Genomic DNA, 18,174 nt, shown 5'->3' with positions numbered 1-18,174 from the left:
ACAGCTGAGGACTCGAGGCACAGGGATGCTTGGGGAGGGCTGGGGCCAGGCAGTGGTAAGGGCTGAACAACCTAATCTAAACGAATGGGATCAGAACACAAAAGCGAGCCAATGCAGTTTCTCCTAGGCCAAATTCCGTCCATTAGATTGAAAGAACCCACCCCATTCCAATGACAGAAGCTTCTGTAACCTCCCAATGAGCTAGTAAACTTCAACACAGCTCCAGCACTCCAAACCTCATAATCCCAACAGTCTGCCTAGAGCAATTCATCATTCGTCAACCCACGGCCTGCATTGGCCCCCTCTAAATTCACTTTTAACTTTTAACGGATTAAAATAAAAACGAAGCCCTGAAGCTACTCTGACGAAATAGGCACACCTAAGAATAGCTGGTGGAATTCTAAATCCCAAATTTCTGGAGCGTGATTAAGCAATTATCTATAAAACTGTTTATACTTCTTGAATCATTTCACCTAGGGGAATTTACCCCCAAATAACCCCAATGAAACCAATGTAATTTGTAAAGCAGATTTCATGGCAGCACAAATTATACAGTGAAATCTGGAAACAGACTAATAAGTTACAGTCCATCAACAGGTTTGAATACTGTGCTCGTTCGTTTAAAAAACAGTCTTAATGACCAGGGACTGGGCTAGGCCTGTGGGAATACAAACACAAATGTGACAGTCAGCTCCCAAGAGACTCATGACCAGGTCAAGGGTGTCCAATTTCCTTGGTTCAAATCCTGCTCCATTATTTTCTAACCAGACACCCTCAAGAAAGTTACCCATGCCCTCTGATCCTGTTTCCTCCTATGAAAATTAAAAAATATACATATAGTAGTAATCACCTAATAGTTACATTATGAGGATTAAGTAAGATAATGCTTATGAAGCACCTAGAAGAGTGCCTGACTCTAGGTTTTGTTAAATAAAATGATTAAATAATGTCACAATACCCTATAATGTAATAAGTATCATAATAGTATATGTAAGTATAGACTGAGCGTATAAAAGAGATTAGTTCTGCCTGGAGCGATGGTCTAGGGGACCACAGACTAATCTGTTTCGTAAGTGTCTTCAAGGATGCATAAGGTTTCTCCAGGTGGACATAGCGAGGAAAAGGAGAGAGTGAGAAGAACTTTAGGGAGTACTGTCAGAGTTATCCATGTAATACTCCTTTCGGATTTTCCAGGATATATTCAAAATTATTTTCAATGACTTTGTTATATTGAACTGGTATTTTTATCTAATATGACACTGACCTAAACTTTATTGGAAAGGAAACCAAAGGGAGAAAAGTTGTTCATCCATCCTGACCCTCAGGACACTGCCATCCATCCCAATATAGTCCTTCCAGAATAAGGACTGCGCTAGCAGAAATGCCAGTTACTCCTTCCTACCATCTTCTATGGCACTTTGTAGAAGGAGCCACTTTTCCCCTTTTTCACTAGAAGGCTCAGACATGACATTCCTAGTGGTGCCACCAGCCTCATCTACTGTCTTATCATGGGTGCATGCCTGTTGACCTGCAAGTTAGACTCTGGACAGAGCCAGTGTTCTCAAGGGAGCGCTAATAAAAAAGGAGCTAGGTGTGAATGTGGTTGTGTTAGTTATTAGAGCTCTTCATGAATATTCCATGTACTCCTGAGCATATAATAAAATCACTCTTCCTACCCCCTTTGAAGTTGTATGTGGCTCTCTGCCAATGAATTGCGAATAAAAAGCCATAGGTGTCACTTCCTGCTGGAAGTTGTTTTTTTTTTTAAAGATTTTATTTATTTATTCATGAGAGACACACACACACAGAGAGAGAGCGAGAGAGAGAGGCAGAAACACAGGCAGAGGGAGAAGCAGGCTCCATGCAGGGAGCCTGATGTGGGCCTCAATCCCGGGTCTCCAGGATCACGCCTTGAGCTGAAGGTAGACATTCAACCGCTAAGCCACCTAGGCTGCCCCTGCTGGAAGTTTAAAGAGCTAGTACACCACTTATCTTGTGCCTTGGCAGTTGTGGGAGCATATGTCCCTCTGGCTGGGCCCCTGAGTGACTGTCATACACAGGCCAACTTTAAATATGCAGCATGAGGGACAAATATGTCCTTGTTGTGTTAAGCCACTGAGATTTGGGAATTGTTCATTAATGCAGCATACGTTAGCCCATCTTGACAGAAATAATGGTCCAAAAAATACAAATACGTGTATGAATGATATGAGGAAATCCAAACAGCTCAAATTTTCACATAACATGGAGAAGTGCTACTTCATGCTAACAAAGTCATAAGAGAACTTAAAGTTATGTAAACAGTTATTATTTTTCTTATTGAATTCTTCGAATTCAGAATAAAAAAATATTACAGTTCCTTTAGCCAAGAGGGCAGATGAAGGCAGACCTGTGCTTCTTATGGAACTGATTGACTACATGTATGAAGCAGGACCGGACAGGTCAAAGATTCCAGCGATGCTGCTCCCTGCTCCTTGCTTCTTCCTAGTTTCACTTGCTGTTGGAGAAATATGGCTTGAGCTCCTCCCTTGTGCCAGCCAGCTGAGACAAAGGTGAGTAGTGACTGCCCCAGAGAATTACAAGTAATGATTGGAAGAGACCTTAAGAGCAAACTGACCAAGGTGATGTGTTAAGTAATGGAAGAACGCAACCATTTTCTGGGGGTGCTTTCCCTGCAACTTAGCACAGCAGTCTCTACTGGACTATGTTTGAGAATCATCCAAGTAGCATAAGGCCCGGAAGGCCTGGCCACATAAATCAGACTCCCGTGGGTGTGGCCATCAGTATATTTTAGATGTTTCCCTGGTGGTCCACTGCAGCCAGGACCAAGAACCACCAGTAGAAAATTTCTTAACCTAGTGGTTTCCAAACATCACTGGACACTGGAATCACCTGGGCTTAAAAAAATAAAAGAAAATAATAAAAATAAAATAAAATAAAAGCCTGTCTCTTAACCCAGACTTTTGATATATACTTGCTCTAGGGTGAGACCTGGGTGTAAGAAGTTTTAAAGAATTGATCCCCATCCAAATTAATTCTGTTTTATACCACTTCTGACACTGGCTGTGGTCATGGTCCTTACCGTCTCTGGAGTTCAGTTTTTCCATTCCATACGATGGGAATAACCTCATTAGGTGCTGTGGAGACTGAAACAGTGGGTCAGCGCTGTGTCTGTCCTCCAAGAACTGCTCCAGAAACACAAGGGAATATCATCTCATTTCATTCCCTCAATTATCCTGTAAATCAGGCTGTTGCCCTAATCTCATAGCTAAAGGAACAGGATCAGAAAAGTCATTGATTGCTTCAAGGTTACACGGTAATAATTGGCAAAGCGAAACTCATCCTGAGGCTTTACCGTACAGCTGCTTGCAGCTGCCTCAGACCCACTCCATTCCCCACCCTGCTCTGGTGAACACACGGGGCCAGGTCACCTTGTTGAAGTGACCCTGCTATGGAACACATTTAGATTGCCCAGTGGACCTGGGCCCAAATCAGATCAACTGCTTTTGCCCTGGAGCTTGAGACCAAGTCATGTCTTCAATTTCATTGAGTTCATCTCTTTCAAGATTGTAACATTAGCCTCAGTTGACCAATGTGACCAGAATCCTTTTCTCAGTGTGATCACAACTGTTTCTTGTATTAACATGGTGCCCTTCCTAAAGGGATCATGGCCTGTTAAACCCTCACATAACTCCTTACACAGAAGGATGAACTCGGGCACCGGGAACGCATTATTTACATTTGCTTCATGGATTCCGGAGAAGGCAGGGAAAGTGCTCAAGGCACTTCTACATTTCTGAATGTAATCCTTTGAAGGGAAAGTATAGAAGCACAGAACTAGATGAGGCTCCTGGCAGCCTCGTATATGACCACAGGTTTACTTTGTTTACTTAAAATATGTGTTCAACACTAGGGAGGGGCCAGTGCCCTGCTCCACGTGCCCTCCCACCCCACACCTGCCATGTGAGCAAGAGCCAAAACCATGACTTTGGTGGGAGCAGCACCAGGGTTGGCTGGGGCAGGCCTGGAAGGGGGAGACAGGGGTATTTAGCCTACCTCTTCTCATCTCTATTATCCCCTCACCCCTTTATTTAATAGGAACTATTAACTTTTCACTGCGATGGAACATGAAAACAGTTTCAAAAATTTTCCGAGTCCCCATTCAACTAGGATGAGCCCCCAAGGTCACTCCTCTATAGGAATTCTGGAGCAGCCACAGCTTTGCTAAGTCAGACTTTACCCCTAGGGGTTATGGGGTTGCAGGGTTGTAGGGTAACTTGTGCTGGCAATTTTGAGAAAGCAGAGAGGATTTCTGGGTATGAAAAGCCACCTTTCCCTCGGCCACAAAAGAGGGTCTCTCCAGTCACTTCTTGCCTTGTTGGCTACACCTCCATCCTGAAGGCCCTTCCCAGGCCATACTGGTTAAAGCAAAACCCCAAAATAACAAGGCAGGAACATCTTCCCCTGAGAACACTGTGTCCTCAGAGGTCAAGCTCAAATTGAACTTAAAGCGAATTGAACAAATTGAATTCTCGGAGCCACTAAAGATCCTGTCTAAATTTACCCTGACCCACTTTGGGGAGGAGCCAGAACCAAGCAGACTTTTTCTTTCTTTTTTTTAAGTGAAATTTGGGACACTATACTCAAGGCACTGATGCCCCATAAAGCAGCCAGTGGCCACTGCAGAGGTCAGATCCAGCCTTAACTGGCTACCCAGGCGCCCAGCTGGACAGTGGGCAGCTTCCACCACCACTGGGCCAGGCCTGGGTCTGCACTGAGTGCAGTGGGGCTGGGGGGCAAAATGGGGACCGGTCGGGAAGTGCCAGGAGCCCAGCTGCCTGGTGGCCTAGCGACACCTCGCACACATCACTCAGGAGCATCGGTACCCACATCTGGTGAGCACATGACTGGCATTTCGACCAAACAGGTCGAAATGGTAAATTGGGCTTCAAGTCACTGCTCCAGGTGAGTGGATAGGGCATGTGCTTTGGAGGCCAGACACCTACCTCCTCTTCTGCCTTTAGATCTGCTTTCTCCTGGGCAGGAGTACTCCCGTGGGCAGCACACTCCCAGCATATGGCTGTGCACTTGCCAAAGAAGGCGTCTGTACTTCCAGCTTTCTGCCCCCTCATTTTGCTCTCCCACTCGAATAATACAAAAGCCCAAGGGATCTATTCCTGGCCTCCTTGGAACCCTGAATTAAGGCAATGTGACTTTGCAGGTGCACTGGGTTGTGAGCCCATGAAGGTAGGGTTTCTCTTCCATGTAACTTCACAGTGCCCTGCACAAATTAGCAGGTCCTCAAGAAGTGCTTTGTTGGCAAGAAGTTTGGAAAGACTTCAAACATGTGGAGGCTAAGGACCATCTTGCTAAAAGATGAAAGGGTCAACCAGGAAATTAAGAATTAAAAAGATTCATGGAAACTAATGAGAATGAAGATACAACCGTTCAAAATCTTTGGGATGCAGCAAAGGCTGTCCTGAGGGGGAAATACATCACAATACAAGCATCCATCCAAAAACTGAAAAGATCTCAAATACAAAAGCTAACCTTACACCTAAAGGAGCTAGAGAAAAAACAGCAAATAGATCCTACACCCAGCAGAAGAAGAGAGTTAATAAAGATTCAAGCAGAACTCAATGAAATCGAGACCAGAAGATCTGTGGAACAGATCAACAGAACCAGGAGTTGGTTCTTTGAAAGAATTAATAAGATAGATAAACCATTAGCCAGCCTTATTAAAAAGGAGAGAGAGAAGACTCAAATTAATAAAATCATGAATGAGAAAGGAGAGATCACTACCAACACCAAGGAAATACAAACAATCTTAAAAACATATTATGAACAGCTATATGCCAATAAATTAGGCAATCTAGAAGAAATGGACACATTTCTGAAAAGCCACAAACTACCAAAACTGGAACTGGAAGAAATAGAAAACCTGAACAGGCCAATAACCAGGGAGGAAATTGAAGCAGTCATCAAAAACCTCCCAAGACACAAAAGTCCAGGGCCAGATGGCTTCCCTGGGGAATTCTATCAAACATTTGAAGAAGAAACCATACCTATTCTACTAAAGCTATTTGGAAAGATAGCAAGAGATGGAGTACTTCCAAATTCATTCTATGAGGCCAGCATCACCTTAATTCCAAAACCAGACAAAGACCCCACCAAAAAGGGGAATTACAGACCAATATCCCTGATGAACATGGATGCAAAAATTCTCAACAAGATACTAGCCAATAGGATCCAACAGTACATCAAGAAAATTATTCACCATGACCAAGTAGGATTTATTCCCGGGACACAAGGCTGGTTCAACACTCGTAAAACAATCAATGTGATTCATCATATCAGCAAGAGAAAAAACAAGAACCATATGATCCTCTCAATAGATGCAGAGAAAGCATTTGACAAAATACAGCATCCATTCCTGATCAAAACTCTTCAGAGTGTAGGGATAGAGGGAACACTCCTCAACATCTTAAAAGCCATCTACGAAAAGCCCACAGCAAATATCATTCTCAATGGGGAAGCACTGGGAGCCTTTCCCCTAAGATCAGGAACAAGACAGGGATGTCCACTCTCACCCCTGCTATTCAACATAGTACTGGAAGTCCTAGCCTCAGCAATAAGACAACAAAAAGACATTAAAGGCATTTGAATTGGCAAAAAAGAAGTCGAACTCTCCCTCCTCGCCGATGACATGATGCTCTACATAGAAAACCCAAAAGCCTCCACCCCAAGATTGCTAGAACTCATACAGCAATTCGGCAGTGTGGCAGGATACAAAATCAATGCCCAGAAGTCAGTGGCATTTCTATACACTAACAATGAGACTGAAGAAAGAGAAATTAAGGAGTCAATCCCATTTACAATGGCACCCAAAAGCATAAGATACCTAGGAATAAACCTAACCAAAGAGGTAAAGGATCTATACCCTAAAAACTATAGAACACTTCTGAAAGAAATTGAGGAAGACACAAAGAGATGGAAAAATATTCCATGCTCATGGATTGGAAGAATTAATATTGTGAAAATATCAATGTTACCCAGGGCAATGTACACGTTTAATGCAATCCCTATCAAAATACCATGGACTTTCTTCAGAGAGTTGGAACAAATCATCTTAAGATTTGTGTGGAATCAGAAAAGACCCCGAATAGCCAGGGGAATTTTAAAAAAGAAAACCCTAGCTGGGGGCATCACAATGCCAGATTTCAGGTTGTACTACAAAGCTGTGGTCATTAAGACAGTGTGGTACTGGCACAAAAACAGACACATAGATCAGTGGAACAGAATAGAGAATCCAGAAGTTGACCCTCAACTTTATGGTCAACTAATATTCGACAAAGGAGGAAAGACTATCCACCGGAAGAAAGACAGTCTCTTCAATAAATGGTGCTGGGAAAATTGGACATCCACATGCAGAAGAATGAAACTAGACCACTCTCTTGCACCAGACACAAAGATACACTCAAAATGGATGAAAGATCTAAATGTGAGACAAGATTCCATCAAAATCCTAGAGGAGAACACAGGCAACACCCTTTTTGAACTCAGCCACAGCAACTTCTTGCAAGATACATCCACGAAGGCAAAAGAAACAAAAGCAAAAATGAACTATTGGGACTTCATCAAGATAAGAAGCTTTTGCACAGCAAAGGATACAGTCAACAAAACTCAAAGACAACCTACAGAATGGGAGAAGATATTTGCAAATGACATATCAGATAAAGGGCTAGTTTCCAAGATCTATAAAGAACTTCTTAAACTCAACACCAAAGAAACAAACAATCCAATCATGAAATGGGCAAAAGACATGAACAGAAATCTCACAGAGGAAGACATAGACATGGCCAACAAACACATGAGAAAATGCTCCGCATCACTTGCCATCAGGGAAATACAAATCAAAACCACGATGAGATCCCACCTCACACCAGTGAGAATGGGGAAAATTAACGACACAGGAAACAACAAATGTGGGAGAGGATGTGGAGAAAAGGGAACCCTCTTGCACTGTTGGTGGGGATGTGAACTGGTGCAGCCACTCTGGAAAACTGTGTGGAGGTTCCTCAAAGAGTTCAAAATAGACCTGCCCTACGACCCAGCAATTGCACTGTTGGGGATTTACCCCAAAGATTCAGATGCAATGAAACGCCGGGACACCTGCACCCCGATGTTTCTAGCAGCAATGTTCACAATAGCCAAACTGTGGAAGGAGCCTCGGTGTCCATTGAAAGATGAATGGATAAAGAAGCTGTGGTCTATGTATACAATGGAATATTCCTCAGCCATTAGAAATGACAAATACCCACCATTTGCTTCAACGTGGATGGAACTGGAGGGTATTATGCTGAGTGAAGTAAGTCAGTCGGAGAAGGACAAACATTATATGTTCTCATTCATTTGGGGAATATAAATAATAGTGAAAGGGAATAGAGGGGAAGGGAGAAGAAATGTGTGGGAAATATCAGAAAGGGAGACAGAACATGGAAGACTCCTAACTCTGGGAAACGAACTAGGGGTGGTGGAAGGGGAGGAGGGCAGGGATGGGGGTGACTGGGTGGTGGGCACTGAGGGGAGCACTAGACGGGATGAGCACTGGGTGTTATTCTGTATGTTGGCAAATTGAACACCAATAAAAAATAAATTTATTATAAAAAAAAGTGCTTTGTTGGGTTCAATACTCTTGTTTCTAATTTTTGGGGGGGTGGGAGGACATTTAAGGAATAATAAATTTTTAATAAATATAAATAAATGCCTTAACATTTAAGGAATATAGCCTAACCCAAGAAACCTGAAAGATGCCCTGCCTGGCAGAACCACCCACGGCACCATAATAAGCACACTGTGATGCTAATAGCTATGATTTGCAGACAGAGCCATGGCTTCACAGAGTACTTTCATACACATCATTCATTTAATACAGTTATGATTTGGGGACCTGAATGGAGTGCCTGTCTCCCATTAGTCATTCTTCCTCAGTCCTTTCTACAACTTTCAGTCATGCAAGTCCTCTGGTCGCTTGGCCCTTCCCCACTCCCAGGGCACCTCTCAGAGGCCCCTTCCCACTATGGGCCAAGCAGATCCTGAGCTATTTCATGGGAAGAAGACAAAGGGTGACTGGAGCAGGGAGCTGTTGGAAACCTCCCGTCTTCCTTTGCCTCCAGTAAACTGGCCAGTTTGTGTTCCTCCTCCACCTAAGCCCCACAATCACTGGCTGGGCCTAATACATGCAAGAATTATAATTAATAACTAACATGGTAACAATAATTTATTCAGCACTCAGCCGTGTACCAGGTATTATCCTATTTACTACAATAATCCTAAGCATCTTATAGATGAGGAAACTGAGTCTCAGAGAGGTTAGGTTGTTTATAGGCAATAATTGTGGAAATAGCTGCTCAGATCCTGAATCATCTGACCCAAACCCTGTGCTCACACCCAGCAGCCAACAGGTGCTCCTTCTGCACCATTTATCCTCTGTCCCAGCTCAGTGCAGAAAGCTTCCAGTAGCATTTCTAAATATCTGCAGAAACACATCATTAGTGATCTGTTTCTTCCCGTGTACCATTTGGGGGCCATCTGTGAAGTGCAGCAGTGAGGTTCTGTGTCCATTTGCCCATTTGCTCAACAAACACATAGCAAGTGCCCACCCGTACAGGCTACTCTGCTAGACTCTGGATGAGAGTCAAATAAAGCTGATTCCTGCCTCCAGAGAAGGAGGCACATGCACAAGCACATACATTCAGGACAGCATGTTAGGACAAGATGAAGCTCAAGGGCCTTAAGGCCCAAGGGACAGTATGGCTCCTCTGCTGGTGGCTCAGCAATGGTATCACAGAGATGAGAAGCTCAATCCTCTGCGATCACCTGCAAATAAAACTGGTTAAGCCCCACAGGTGGTTTATGAGGAGTCAGAACCCAGAGACCTTGTAAAAAGACTCCCCGCCTTAGTCCCGAAAAGACAAGTCCCACTCCAGTGCTCTCGACAGTGGTGCCTTTCATTCAGTCACTCAGCAAACGCCTGATCTCTACCAAGTGCTTGGCTCTCCACTGGGGCTGGCCACGTGGTAGGAGCCGGAACAGACTGGGTTCCTGCCCGCAAGTTACTGACAGCTTTGGCACCAGACCTATCACAGAGAAAAACTGCCCAGCCAAGCATTTGCTACGGTATCAACACATATTGAGATGCATTGTGGTGCCATTTGAAAATGTTGGCAAACACACAGTTGCAAACAAAGCTGGTTTCAACCCGAGCTGAGCCGTTGCACCAGACACCAAGGGTGATTGAGGACAGAGGCACACCAGTGTCTGAGGTGGCCTGAGGCCAAGAGCATTCGTGTGCAGACTTTTGTCGAGTACTGTGCTTCTGTAAGAAGACATTTTATCAAAAATAGGTGACCCACGTGAATAAGCCATTTCTCAAAATCTTCCTGGAAATATACACAAATTATTTCCTTCCTCCCCTAATCACTGCTCTCCAATGTCCGTTGTTGTCTTAATTGTGCAGGTTATGCCATCATGAAGCATTTACAGACACAAGGTAACAAATGAGCAGGGCTTAGACTAGGGTGTGCTTCAAATCCCGATCGGGTTTTAGGCTACTGTTGGGCTCTGATAACTAGATGCCTATCTGCCAGCCAAACCAGATGACACAGAGATGCCCTAGGCCTCCGCCCTAATTCTTGGTTTTACTCCTTTATTATTATCATCAGTTTCTTCCTGTTTGTTCAGTCATCCCCTGTCCACCCACCCAGCCAGCCATCCATCTGTCCATCCTCCATTTACTTCATGTTCTCGTTCATGCTGAGGCACTGGTTATTCAGAGATCCTCAGTACATTCTCTCAGCTCAGAAGAAGGGATGGTTTTGTAGGAAAAGGAAGGGAAAAATGGTAGTGGGACACTGTATGAGTAACAAAAGACCATCAGTGGAATTTGTCAAAAGATGTTTTCATGAAAGCCCTAATAATAGATCCATGGCTCCCACAAGGAAAAGCCACCTGATAACCTTCACCAGGGCATTAACAGTTATCCCCCACCTAAGATGCACCTAAGGGTCATGTCACCCCAAAGCCACAATTCCCCCCTAAGTGGGCCAGCCCATCTCTCAGGGAACTGTAGCTCCAGGCCAACTGGCTACCCTACACTAAGCAGCCAGGGCAAAACTTTCTCCCCCTTCCAGAGCATCTCCTATTATGGGCTGTACACCAGGATCTCCTGGGGCAAGGAGCTATTTCGTACCACTTGTTCTTTCTCATACACGTGAAGGGCAAGAGAGAGAGAGAGCTGTGAATACAGATCACATGGGCCTTATGTGCCCTTCTGTTAGTCACAATACAATTCTACATGGACCACGAGGCCAACCATAATCCAACCTTCCTTCCAACATCTGATCTCATTCCTACATTACTCCAGGAACAGTATCATCTTACAGATCTTAAGATGAGTGTAAGTTAATTCATCTTACAGGGCCTGTGAATAGTCTTTCCTTTCAATAAATCCAGTCAGCTGAGTTACTATTATGTGATTATGTTTCCACTGTAAGGCCTAATTACATATTCATATGGTAGTCAAGATTCGTTTACTCGGTCAATCAACAAAAATATTCATTAAGTATCTACTGAATTCCAGTCTTGGTTGCAGGGATATGGAGATGAGTCAGTAGAGACCTGTGTCAAGGAACTCCTGAGTCCAGCACAAGAGAAAGGCGTAATTCCACTTCACTATAGGCAGTATCCATGTAGGATACTGCAGTACTAAGCACACAGAGGCTGGGCCCCATTCTACCCTGTGAGTAGCAGATGCAGACAAAGGTGAACCCCACAATGACATTGTTTCAGTTTATCCGCTTTGAGGATGAGACTCTTGACTCAGACGGGGCCCTTCCAATTCAAATTTTCCTTGTAAAATCTATCTAGCTAGGTTCTTGAATTCAGAGTTCCACGAGGATAGCAAAAGGATTTATAGAGACTGACTTTACTCACACCTACGTTAGGAAATACTCCAACACAGCATCCAGATCAGAATCACAAACACGGGCTGCGGATCACAGCCTCCTTCTTATTAAGGAGGTGGTGGTTCCTCCTAACCTGCGAGCCGGGGATGGGGCCCAGTCCCACCTCATTCTCTGCAATGCTCCCTGTCTGGGCTACAGTTCACAGAAGCCTGAGACTTCTGCTGAGGCAACAGCTATAAAAGGACCATCTGTATCCATAGGGTCTCCTTGAACAGGCATGCATCCTTCCGTGGGCTCTGCTCAATGCCACTTACGAAGCAGCACACAGCCCTGAGTTGTGCTCAGTGCCATCGGCCCCTCTGCAGGATCAGTGGTCTTGGTAAAATTGTTGTCCCCTGGGCTTCAGCCATAGCTGTGAGAGAAGCAGGCTTTCCTCCAGAATCAGATCTACAAACAGAGCCTTCATTGCACGGCCAGGAGGACAGTGGATCAATTTCTTTTTGGATGGTGAAGGAAATAATATCAAGAGAGAATCTGGAGTAAAGAGGACTGTGGTCTTGATGAGGTTGAGATAGAAACATAATGACAAAAAGAGAGCTACAAACTTGAGCATTGGGATTGGCTACGAGGGACAGAAAACCAAGAATACCATAAACAAGACTAGTTTAGCCCATGGAAACAGGCAAATGCAGAGCCCACATCCAAAATCATAAGGAAGCAAGTTGCTCTGTCACCCTCAACCTCAATGATAGCTTCTAACTCATGGCCCAATACGGCCGCTCACGCCCCAGTTATCACAGCCTTATTCCACCCAATGCAAGGGAAGGAGTAAAGAATGAATTGCCCCTTCCTATTAGGACAGTTTTCAAGAATTGCATTTATAGCTTCTGTTTACATCCCGTCAAACTAGTACTACTGAGTCACATCACCACACCTAGTTAGAAGGGAGACTAGAAAACGCAGGCTTCATTCTGAACAGTGGCAATTAAAGGCCTTGTCGCAGTCTCTGCAGATGGCCTGAGCAAAACATTGAAGCTTCTGATCTCAGAGACAGAACACTTCCAGGCGATAACACAATGAAGACTATGACCCCAGGAACAATATGTTTGAAAAGCAGTCAAAGTGAAGGTCACTGACATATTGAAGAGAAGCTTATCTGTTGGATGGATCGTCAACAATGTAGAAGGGCTGGATGAAGGAGTCAAGGTGCTGAGGACGATTCTGAGTCCTCTGCTGAAGACAGACCATGCAGCCACGTGGACCATTGGCTTCAGTTTATTCTTTAATTATTTCCTCTAATTATCTCACTAGATGTACATGCACCTTAAGGACTCAGGGACTTTTTTGCTGGCTCCCTCTTGATTTCCTGACGTACTGGAGACATTGAACCCAATAAAAAACAGGAGTTGAGTGAATAAACCCCAAACATGCAATATCCAAATACAAAGCCCTCCCTGACTCAGCATTAGAAAAACGATAAATACTCTTTCCGTTTTGGAGCAGCATCTTGGTAAACTGCCCAGCTTAAGGGGCAACTCATTTATTCTTTGATGATTGAAAATAGTCTGGGGAAAAATACATGAAACAAGACTAGAATAAGGATGTTTTATGTTTGTTGTGTTGCTATGATAGATTGAAAATAGGCCTAAGAGTTCCAGTACCGCATCTGACGCCAAAATAGCCTCACTTCCTCTATTTTTCACTAAATGATAGCAAGTGTTGCTGATTTGGAAAGAGAAAGACAGAACAACTTTCTCCATCCTATAAAGATGAAAAGCAAACCTCCTGGCTTTCATCTGAACCAGGCAAGCATCAGAGCAACTTGGAGGTACACGGGGACCCGGCTCCATGTCTGGCCGCCCCACTGACTCCAAAGGCTGCCCCTTGGGTGGTGCTCTGGGCAGGGGCCTTGTTCTGACTGGCGTCTGTCTTCCTCCAGCCAGGAGCCCCTGTCTCCTGGCACCATGTGACTTTTGTCAGCTCAGCGCTGGGGTTAGAAAGACCAACAGATGAGGTATGGCCAACTGAGATGGATTAGAATGCGCTGGAGGCCTCATGCAAATCTGAACACAGATTCCAGAGCGAGCCAGTGAAGTCTGGGTCCAATCCGAGACTAATGCAGAGGCTGAGAACAAGTCTTTCGATGTTTATCTGGTGCTAAAGATTACCTTAGCGGGCTTCTCCCTTGATATCCTTGATTCAGAAGTCCCTGACCTCTCCTTTTGATTTTTTTAATGTGAAAACTGTAAATATCAGTTCTCACATATATACATATATGTGAGATATATCAAGCTAATATCAATTTAACGGGAAAGAAAAATTTTTAAATCACCCCATGTTTACACCCCAAATTGTTTCTTTTCTTTTTGAACAAAATTACAGAGACTAACAAAGAATAGCAGAAAAATACTCATTTATCCCCTATTCAAAATCAATGGTTAACATTTGCTAACATTTATATATTACGTAAATTACATTGAATCATTGTTCCTAGGGGAAATACGGTGAGGTTCCTGAGAGCGTGTGGTGTGTGCATCCAGAAACAGGACACAGTGTGGTAGGATTTATACTTTTTTTTTTTTACATAAATGATATCATACAGTTTCAGTGTTCCGAAACTTGCTTTATACCCACTTCGTTGTATATTTTTATAGGATCTATTTATATAGATTCATATATAAATAGATTCTTCTATATTCATATAGATTCTATTTATATCAGATTCATTCATTGAAACCTCAGTAACTCTGGACTCGGGAAGTAGATATCAGTCATCAAGGGTTTTTAGGTACTTCTAATAACAAATTATTATTCATCTCGCTCTAGAAGAGTTGTTTGAAAACGAATCTGGTCATACTATTCTTTTGTGAAAAACTCTCTTGAGTATATGACATAATCAAAACTCCTGAGGGGTGCCTGGGTGGCTCAGTCAGTTAAGCATCTGCCTTTGACTCAGGTCATGATCCCGGGGCCCCGGGATCAAGCCCCATGTTGGGCTCCCTGCTCAGCAGAGCGCCTGCTTCTCCCTCTCCCTCTCCCTGCTTGTGCTCTGTGTGTGTGTGTGTGTGTGTGTGTGTGTCAAATAAAATCTTTAAAAAGTTTTTTTTTAATCTTAAAAAAAAAAAAAAAAAAACTCCTGAGACATCAAGATCATCTTGGATCTGACCCCAGGATGGTTTCTCTGATATCATCCCCCATCACTCACCCCATACAATCAATGTTGTCATACACATCATTTTCACGTCTTTGGCCCTTGCAGATACAAATAGCTTTGCCAGGTGGGTTATTGCGTTCTTTCTTTAGCTGGAAAACTCCTAGACAGCCTTCAAAACCCAACTCAGGGTGTCTGGGTGGCTCAGTGGTTGAGCATCTGCCTTTGGCTCAGGGCGTGATCCCGGGGTCCTGGGATCGAGTCCTGCATCGGGCTCCCTGGAGGGCCTGCTTCTCCTTCTGCCTGTGTCTCTGTCTCTCTCTCTCTGTGTCTCTCATGAATAAATACATATATATATATATAAAAAAAAAACTCAAACATCATCTCCAGTGGCAGATGTACTGTGAAGCCAATGAGATTTAAGCTTCAGGACTTGTACTCAGGGGCCCCTACTAAGACCACGGGAGGGGTTCTAGCAATGTGGTCACATGGACATTTCTTGTTTTGGTAAAAGGATAGAAATAAGATATTTTGGTTAAAGGGCCATCCAAACTGACTGACCTTCAGACCCCTCCAAGCCTGAGACCCCTCCCCATCTACCCCAGATCACCACACTTGTTAAGCTTCCCATGAGCATCCTAAAGGGAAGTCTTCTAGGGCTATATAGCACTTTTGCCTTCTAATACTTCATATCACCTATGATTTGACTAGATGTACGAGGATTTCTGTGCATATGCCTATCTCAACAGCAGGTATTCAACAAACATTTGTTAAGCGGATATTAGTGAGGAAAATATAAACAGAGCTTTCTGTAATTATTTGCCAATTGCTCCAGACCCCGGTGCCACATTCATCTTCAGAAGGAGACAGTTGGCTTGCTGCACACTGGCAGGTGGAAGGGGACAGAGGTGGCTGCGGGACGCAAGAGGGGAAAGAGGCCATCAGGAGGGCTGTGGGAAGAGATGTGAAGTCAAATCACAAAAGGAATGAGAGTCAAACAGAAATGAGACAGAGAGATTAAATAGGGCAGGGACAGCAATGTGAACCTATCATCTGCAAAGAGCTCATGTTTTAGGCGGTGGGGTGGTTTCGCTGGAAGACAAAGGGAAAAATACAGCATACGTAAAAGGGGAGAGATGAAGAAAATAGGTATTTAGTTCCTATTGTGTAGATTGAATCTGAGACCAGCTAACACTGTGCCCTGACACCTCTGGCACCTGCTGCCTTTCGTCTGGGAGGCCTCGCCCAAGCAGCTCTGACCCAGCCTTCAAGAACCAGCCCTGCCCTGACTTCCCGGAGCCATGCTCCACTCCGCCTTCCTGATGTCTGGATTGCACTCCTGCCTCAGCTGTGCCACCTTGAAAACTGGGAGCGTAAGGGCAACCGCAGTTACGTGCCGTCTTCCTTATTTGAAATATCTGCATAATTAGTGATGGGCACGTGTAGAGAAACCGTTCTTTACACTTTCATCCAATGACCCTAACTCTTCCAAAACTCACCACTGGTTAGGACATTTTTCGAGTTTTATATTTCAAAGCATCCTTTTATCCCACATACCCAAGACTGAACTGTGTTCTGGAAAAAATGTGACATTGTTCTGCTGGTAAGAGGCAAAGAGGCGAAAGCAAAAGGCAGGAACAAAACACATGGGCAAGCATTTCTCATGGGAAAGAATGTCAAATCTGAAAACAGATGCCTTCCTTGTCTCCCAGGTCTAAGTGACACTTGCTCTGTACAATTACAGTTGGAGCCAAGGCTGCAGAGCCAACGAACGGTTCCTTCTCATCCTCTTGCCATTATCACTAGGCCGAGACAGGCGCAAAGAGAATCTGAGAGCATTCAAAAATTTAAACAGTGAATGCAGCAATCAAAATGTCACTGGGTGAGAGGAATGAATGAATAATTTAGCTCCTTAAAAGTTAACATTTAAAAAGACCAGACTTGCAAATTCCGGGAGGGAGTGACAGCCTGAAATAAGATGGTCCCCTCTCTTCAATCAGAAATAAAGAAACTGACTCCAGAATCTGTACATTAATCTCCCAGACACTGTTTTGGCAAGAGTACCGTTCAGACCCAAGATCCAGAGAGCAATCTGACCCCTGATGGGGCAGACAGGAACATTCTTTGACTTCGGCTCTTCCAGGGTTTTCTGAGCTCATACCAAGCCAGCTCGTACCATCTCTCGAATGCAGAGATGGGAAAACCTGTTGGGGTTCATGAGAAAGGCCTAGGAACTGTGTACACGGGAGTGTTCAACACAGCTGTGATAGGACAGTGGGAGATGAGGCTTGTGATTGTGTCGGGTTGTTGTCGGGTAGAAAAATCAAGATAACAAGGTGGTATCTAACCTGGGCTCTGAGGCGTGATAGTCAGGGAGCTCTAGCAGCCGGCAGCGAATTTGGAAATCAGTGTCAGGACCCACAAGGACAGCCGTGTTCTTACAGCTCATCATGAACAAAGGTGTGGTGATTCTCTGCCAGTGAGGTCCTCCTCTCCTCTGTCCACCTGGAAATCACTGCTCTTCTGTGTGATGAGACTTTGGCACCAGCTTAACTCCCCAGGGCTGCTCGGACAGGCCTGGGTGCTGGCTCCCCTGAGTGTTCCAGCGAGTGCCACGCATACCACCAGTGAACACATCCTATTGTGATGCCACTAGCTTGATGCATGAGCTGTTCAGCCAGCACACGGCAAAGACCATGTTGTATCTCCTCGGCAGGTGCAGAGCGCAGCAAGCAAGGCGCTCAACAAATGTTTGTTAAAAGGAACTAGGCAGAGATTCATTTCGCTTGGCAAGAGATCATGGCTTCCACTCTAAGAACAAGAAAAAGCTGAATACTCTAAAAAAAAATCATCACTTTTCTTGAACCCATCAAAGAAGTAAAGGCACTAGACAGTGAAATGAACAAGATTTTGAAGGGTGACAAGCTGAGAAAAGACAGACACAAGCTGATTCACCTTTGGTCAAGATGAAGAACACGTGGCTACCATGAGAAGCACGTAGGAAGGAAATAGCTGGAATGTCATCAATTCTTAAGTGTGGCCCAAGTGTCACAGTTT

The 18,174-nt window shown here is 44.3% G+C and overlaps 1 long non-coding RNA gene across 1 annotated transcript; it reads right to left on the bottom strand.

The window, feature by feature from the left end:
• Window positions 1–2,286: 2,286 nt before the first annotated feature.
• On the bottom strand, window positions 2,287–17,721 carry LOC144315458 (uncharacterized). The gene is made up of 3 exons (XR_013381166.1): window positions 17,466–17,721; window positions 3,083–3,185; window positions 2,287–2,497 (listed from the first exon to the last, which is right to left on the bottom strand). It is a non-coding gene; the product is annotated as an uncharacterized LOC144315458 (long non-coding RNA).
• Between the last annotated feature and the right edge of the window lie 453 nt (window positions 17,722–18,174).

The sequence above is a fragment of the Canis aureus genome, chromosome 6 (assembly GCF_053574225.1).
Source record: "Canis aureus isolate CA01 chromosome 6, VMU_Caureus_v.1.0, whole genome shotgun sequence".
Taxonomy (NCBI): domain Eukaryota; kingdom Metazoa; phylum Chordata; class Mammalia; order Carnivora; family Canidae; genus Canis; species Canis aureus.
The sequence above is the reverse complement of the archived record's forward strand: the minus strand, read 5'-3'. Positions and strand labels throughout refer to the sequence as shown.